General features: G+C 41.4%; 1 long non-coding RNA gene across 1 annotated transcript; it reads left to right on the top strand.

Annotated features, from left to right (window-relative positions):
- The first annotated feature begins 4,972 nt into the window (after positions 1-4,972).
- On the top strand, positions 4,973-6,680 carry LOC136296998 (uncharacterized). The gene is made up of 2 exons (XR_010723054.1): positions 4,973-5,236; positions 5,930-6,680. It is a non-coding gene; the product is annotated as an uncharacterized lncRNA (long non-coding RNA).
- Positions 6,681-6,979: the final 299 nt, after the last annotated feature.

The following is a 6,979-nucleotide window of genomic DNA, read 5'->3' as shown; positions in this document are numbered from 1 at the left end:
CTGCTTCCCCACAGGTGAAGCAAACCCAGTATTTTAGAGCAGGAGGCTGGGTGTGGAATAAAAGTACAATGTATCTGTGCCCTTATAAATAGATTTGGAGACATCTATCTTGCAACAATTGAGAAGAAACTGGGTGGGTGGTGTAGAAGAGGGGAGCTGTGAAGACCAAATGTTTAGCTGTATTCAACTGTAAACAGAGTGATAGTCAGTAAACAGTTCCTCTGAAGAGAGTAATTAATAGGCATATGTGAAGAGATGGAAAAGAAGATGTATCCTTCTTCAGCAGACATCAAAGGGCGGGCTGGACAGTGAGGAATTGCGCACAGCCCAAGGAGGCCACAGCTGTATGTACATTCAGCTAGGAAAAGTAATGTAGTGTAATGAGCTAGGGAAAAGAGGAGTGAGGGCTGAGACAGGCAGTGAAAAAGGAGCCCCGCAGTAACAAAGGAAGGAGCAACACGCTCTGAGGGGATGGGAGCAGGAGTGGAGAAGCACGGAGGTCTGAGTAGGTCAGCTCTTTCTGCACAGGGGTCAAGTTGCAGAGAAGTTTTGCAGGATTGGAAAGAGTGATAAGACAGCACAGTAGGTAGCCTCGAAATAAGATAAGGAAACAGAGGAGGAGCCACTGAAATGAATGGTTCTTCATTGTCATTCTCCTGCCTCTTGCTATATCTGAAAGCAGAACCCTGTGGCAGTTGGCCAGTTTGCAGGGAAGGCGATAAAAATAAATTACATCCTCTGTTTCCAATACAGACTGAGATGTTTCCAAAAGAATGGGGGAAGGGAATTATTCGCAGGGAGAAAAGGTACTCACAAGATCCAAAACTCATTGTCTGTTCTCTATAAAGTGGTGTCACGACTGACTCCGTAACATACGTACTTGGCTCCAAAATGGGATTTTGGAACATTCCATCTCTGGGACCAGCTGCTTTCACGAACGTTTCATTGGAAGACAAATAGTTCAAAATGAAGGAAATGCTCTTTTCTGTCTCAAAGAGCACACACGAAGCTGAGAAGAACAAATCTGAAAAACTGAGGCCAAGAAGTTTGAAATTCCCAGTGTCCTGGGTGGTCTTTGTTGTTTAGTTCTGTTTGTGTCATCAGTAGAGAATGTTTCCTTTCAGAACCTGACTAACACTTGGACAAGATAGATTTTCCCAGTGAATTTGATTTACAGTTGAGCAGAATACATGCATGTCAGCAGTGTAGTTTTGGCCTACTTTTTCAAATCAGGTTTTGTGCCCCAAACAGAGTCTAAAGAAACAGGTTGTCTTCAAATGTCTTGGCCCAAGTGGACAGGAATTTTTGCTGTAAAAGCAGCTTTAACAAGCACAAATAATCTCTCTCAGACACAGCACTACAGGAGTGCTTTTGCACAAAACAAAACCAAAAAACAATGAGAAGGCTGGACCCAGTAGTATCTAAGCTGAAATGCTTGTAGGATCTGTTGTGATAGGACAAGGGGAATAGTTTTAAACTAAAAGAGTAGATACAGACTAGATATGAGCAAGATTTTTCTTTACAATGAGGGTGGTTAAACACTGGAACAGGCTGCCCAGAGAGGTGATAGATGCTCCATCCCTGGCCATCTTCAAGGTCAGGTTGGATGGGTCACTGAGCAACCTTATCCAGATGAAGATGTCCCTGCTCACAGCCAGGAGGGTTGGACTAGACGGCCTTTAAAGGTCCTGTCCAATGCAAACTATTCTGTAGTCCTAAGAAACACCTCCTATCCTCTTGCATGTACTTTCCTCTTGGTTTGTGCTCTGTGCAAAGTGAGGACTACCCTGCCTTCTCTGACACTTCTGACTGATGTCAGGTGACGCAGGAAGGAGAAATGTTTCTTGCAGGGACAGTAACTGTGGGTCACGCAAGGTAGGGAATACTTTGCACTCCATCCTGTGCTTAGGCCCAGGCAACTGCCCTGTCAGTTATCTACTATCACTCTCCCATTAAGAAAGCAGTCCAAGTTCTTTGTTTAACCACTTCTTGAGGGATAAGCCATCAGCTCCCCATGAACTGGAAATGAATAGTAGATCTCTCCTTACAGATTCAGAACAAATATATTATTCATCTTACCTGGAGATTTGTCCCATACCACTAGTGATTTTCCCAGAGAAAGATGCTGCATGTGGCTAATGGCATTTTTTGAGAGTTAGACATTCCAAAGATGTCTACTCAAGGGAAGAAATTTCATGTTCCAGCAACTTAAAAACATTGGCTGCAGTTACTGCTAAGAATGGAATTGCAATTAGTCTTCTACAATCTTCATAGGCATGCCTGAAAAACAGAGATGTCAATGTTGCAAGTCCAAGAGGTCACTGGGGCAGTGTCCTTTGCTGATAGACAACAGACCATTCCTCAAAACTCCAACTTGCTGGGCTGGTAGAGATAACATTTAGTGTGAGACAGAGCAGCTTTAGTTTTAGGGCCGGGGTGCAGCCTCTGCGGTTCTTTGGAATCCTCTTTGCTGGAAAACAAAGTTGTATTATCCTCCAGAGATCAGCCAGGGCCGGTCTCCCATCTGTTCATGGATCTGCACCTGTTTTTCATTTCACCAACAGTGGCCACATGGCCTAAAACTGTGGGGAAATACAGAGAAGAGAATGAATGTGTGGCTCAGGCACTGCGGGTGTATTCAGAAGTTCTGAGTCTAAATACTGATTGCATAGCATAATCTTTGAAAGTCTTCTCATTTTTGTCTTACCTTGATCTGTAATGGAGACAAAGGAGTGAATATTATTCTGGAGCCTTCTCCTTACATTTTTTTAACAAGAAATTGGAGAAATTTTTTCTTCTTCGCTTCTTTCTCACAAAACTCTTCACTGAAGTAGATCTCTATAAAACGTCACTTGTGATTAGGAACACCAAACATGTCTCCCATCCGTTTCCTTCTGACTCTGAAAAACAGAAACAAAACTCCTTAAAGAAATTTCTCAGTTTCTGCCTGCGTGAATGACAATGCTGCTTGGAGATTGCTCCAGTAGCAGAGAATTGATGTACGGGTATTTTGAGTGTTTTTTTGCAACCGGTGCATGGAAATCCAGAGTAGCCACTGTTGTTGGCCTGAGACTAAATTCCATTCTAGCTGCAGCTGATGTCAGAGACGTACAGAGGCAGATGTGTATCAACTCTCTGCCTCTCTCACATCTTGCACTGGCCGTGCCATAGATGTGGCATTGTTCATTTTGCAGCCCTTACAACACTTGCTTAGAAAAAAGAGGCAAAGTTGTTGCCCCTGTTCTGCCCACTCATTTTATTTATTGCTCCATCAGCCACGCTGTGTGTTTATGCTCCAGTACAACAGTTCAGCTGCAGCTTCTGTTGGCAGTCTGGAGGTTGCTTGGGGCTAAATAAAGAGGGTAACTGCTGTCAGGTTCCATCTAAGTTCTCACTGGGCATGGCAATACCAGGCTAACTGGGGACATGCTGACTCTGCCAAATCCTATTGGATTCTGCAAGGGCCCCTTAAAATGCTGTGTCACAGATCCTTGCAACTCACTCTTTGTGAATTCTCAACTCAGGCCCTGCTTGCAAAAAAATATCCTCTCACATATTTTCTGTCCTAACTGGGAACTGAGGTGATTATAACTGTTCTGAGAGTAGTTTCTCACCTTGAGCCTCACTCAACTTCTATTGAAATCTGCTGGGGTTTGTCATTGACTTCAATAGAATTAGGCTTAGGCCTTTATCAGAAAGTTTGCTGCTTCCTGCAAGTTTGATTTCCATGTGATACATCTGTAAGCTTTCAGTTATCATGCTGCCTTTGAAATGGAAAATTGACAAGCTGTTATCTCTGGCAGCTTGTTGGGTTCAGATTGGTTCCATGAGATCACAAGTAAATTGGCACCAAGCAAGGTTGCTATTGAGTTCTTTATGTTTAATCCTCAAATTAAAAGCTACCTGTCTCGTTGGTGTGCACTTGAGACTGTCAAGTGCACTTGAGACTACCTGGTTTTGTCTGAATTTTGAAACGATGGAAAGGGCAGGTGTTTTGCATGACCTGTGGATTAGGAGTCCTATGTCAGCTTCAGAAAACCTCTAGAGGCCTGGGATACAACGTTATGCTGAACACTACAAATTTGCAGGTGCTGTGGCCAGAAGAAACAATAATCATCATTTATTTTGACTTTCTGAAAACTACAAAGTGCCTCCTGTAGTTTTTATAAAGGACATACCTGCCAAATTTAACCAGTCATTAAAAAGCTAAGTTGATTTAATTTCCTCCAGTCGTGGAAAGTTTGTTGCAGTCTAAGGTTTCTTTCCCTCCCTTTTGAAAACTTGTTCCTTTTCTCTCATCTGAACTGGTTAACTTTTATTTCAGGTCTCTGGATGTTTCTCTGCTTTCACCTGTGCCTACTGTGGGACTCCAGCTCCGTAGTATTCCATGTAGACCCTGATGCACTGCAGTTAATCAACTTTTTACATTTTCTTGTCACACATCTTCAGAGTCAGGTATATATTTCAGGACTCCATTCACTCCTAACTCCAGTATTTATATTTTCGAAATTCAGATTATACCAATTTATCCAGCTTCTGGTGACTCAAATCACCATACCATTTTAAAATATTTTCATTGCAACTCTTATTGTTTACACTCTCTCAGCAGTTTTGTCAGGCTGACTTATAAAATCAGTTCTTTCACACTCAGACGTGTAATTTACATTGGACTCAGTGGAAACATCCTTTTTACCCAGGAAAGGCAAGACCAGACCTTAAACTAGCAGGCAATGCCAATGTGGTGCTAGCAATGAAGATGTTAATATTGAAAGAGCCAGCTACTGAGATTTTTCCTCTATTTCATTGCGGGAGGACAGATAGAGATAGGGCTGAAGGCAATCTTGCCCCGATGTATTGCAGCTGCGTTAATTACCGAAGAGTGGAACAGCCTTGCCCTCCCAGCTGTGGGTGTGATAAAAGAGTGAGTTAGCTGGTAGAGAGTCAGTTGGAGTCTGCTGGCTGTGCTGTGAGGAGGAAGGAGCAGAAAGGGTGAGGTGTATGAGGGACAGACAGGGGTAGGTGGCTGTGCTAGGGACAGGAAGAAGCCACCTGGAATTGCAGAAGGAGAGAGAGCCAGAGCTGTGTGGAGCTGCCCGTGGAAGGCTACATAGGAAAGCTGCATAGGAAAGCTGTGAGGGACTTTTAGATAACAAGGTGCTGATGCTTGAAGCCTTCTTTGGGGTCAGTTGTATCTCCGCAATCATTTCATGACTCAGCTTTCTTTTACGGCCTTCCTGTAAGTTATTTCAATTATATCGGGTTTTTCATAAATGCTATAAGAGTATTTGCTAAAAGGTAAACTAATTTGGACCCAAGGCCCTCAAGATAGGGTGTCACTGAAATGGAAAGGGACATTTGGAGGTCATCCTGTACAAAACCCCACTGAGAGCAAGGTGAACTTTAAAGTTAGATCCAAGTGTACTCGTAAGTAGAACTGCAACTACAGGAAAAAGTGGAGTTCACCTCATAAAATTAATCATTCATAAAGGATGTGACTTACAAATATTATGACAGAAAATTGTGACAAAGGATGTTGCCATTATATTTTGCTAGGCACCTTCTCACTGTGCATCCTTAATATCAATTTTGGAGCAAAACCCTACTAATGACTCTAGAATCAACATAAAATCTCACGGAAGTGTACAAATTACTTTGAAGTCTTCTGTCCCATCAATGGCCTAAGCACTAATCCTTATTTAAACCATATAATGTGCAAGAAGTTGACTTAAATTTTTTTCATTATCTATATGCATTTGTATATTAATTCTATTTTGCAGGGAGAAAAAAAAGAACTACTCTTCCCACTTATAGAATGATCTTAGTAAAATTAGACATTTCATGGAAATCTGTAAAGTGTTTTTTTTTTTTTAAAAATATAAAATACTGTTGTAACATTTGCTCTTCTGTTCTTATTCTTTATTTACCACAGTTTTTCGACATCTGTTCCTGTCTCTTTTCATCAAATATTTATCTGCAACAGCTGAAAGAGCCTCATTTGTTTTAATTAAGAATAAGACCACCAAGCTGGGATCACTTCCTTAGCTCTTCCATGGCTTGCACAGACAGACAGTAGATCTTGTGAGGTTTCCTGAGGGTGGCCCATTGACAGGCTTTCCCCCCCTCCCTATATCCTTTTCTTTTGCACCATGTTTATTTTGGGATACAGAAATGTAATCAGAGCCACATTCCGAGCAAAGACACTTTTTACGGTTAACACGCATGAGAAAGGAGGATGATCTTGTTGTGTTTCATTGGAAGAAACTATTTTCTGATTTGTGACTTCTGGGATGGAATTATCATTGCCACAGAAATATAGGAATAGCAATAAGGCTTCTGGTTCAGCACATCAATACTGACAGAGGCAGCAAGTACTTAGGGAAAAATTGTAGAAATTCAGCTGAAGAGTACGCTACTGACTGGAAACATTTTTTTGCACTTTTCCTCACTAGCTAATATCTATTTCATCTCTTTTCTTTTTCCCTCTGTTGACTTAAGAAGAGGAAAAAAAAAAAAACCAAAGAAGCAACATAAAAGAAGTTCTTTGTGCAAAGATAGTATTCTAAGGCAGTGGTACAGGATTGTGCCTATTGCTACTAAAACTGTTCTGAAGAGTGTTTGGACATGCTATTTTCAGTTGGTGTATTCTAGAGAAATACTTCTGGAGTGCGTAGACTGCTCATGACCTCTAGAGATGGTGAGATGTTCCTGGCCGTGGGATCCCAATTAAGTTGCATATATAACTGACCTTTCTTAGCCATCTTAATTATCTTAGTCCTAGCTAATGAGACAGATTTTTAAATTAAGCTTTTACATTCATTTAAGATGAAGGAGACTAAGAAGTTTTTTTCAGACCCCATTTTCACTTTAAGCTTCATCTTACAGGCAAAATAGACATTAAAATAAGCCATCCCTGTGAATCAGCAAATTAAGGCTGTAATATCCTGACCTGGAAAAATTACCTTCAAAAAAGATCCTACTT

Source organism: Chamaea fasciata, unplaced genomic scaffold, assembly GCF_029207755.1.
Source record: "Chamaea fasciata isolate MVZ Bird 193981 ecotype frontalis unplaced genomic scaffold, bChaFas1.0.hap1 SCAF_14, whole genome shotgun sequence".
Lineage (NCBI taxonomy): Eukaryota > Metazoa > Chordata > Aves > Passeriformes > Sylviidae > Chamaea > Chamaea fasciata.
The sequence above is the reverse complement of the archived record's forward strand: the minus strand, read 5'-3'. Positions and strand labels throughout refer to the sequence as shown.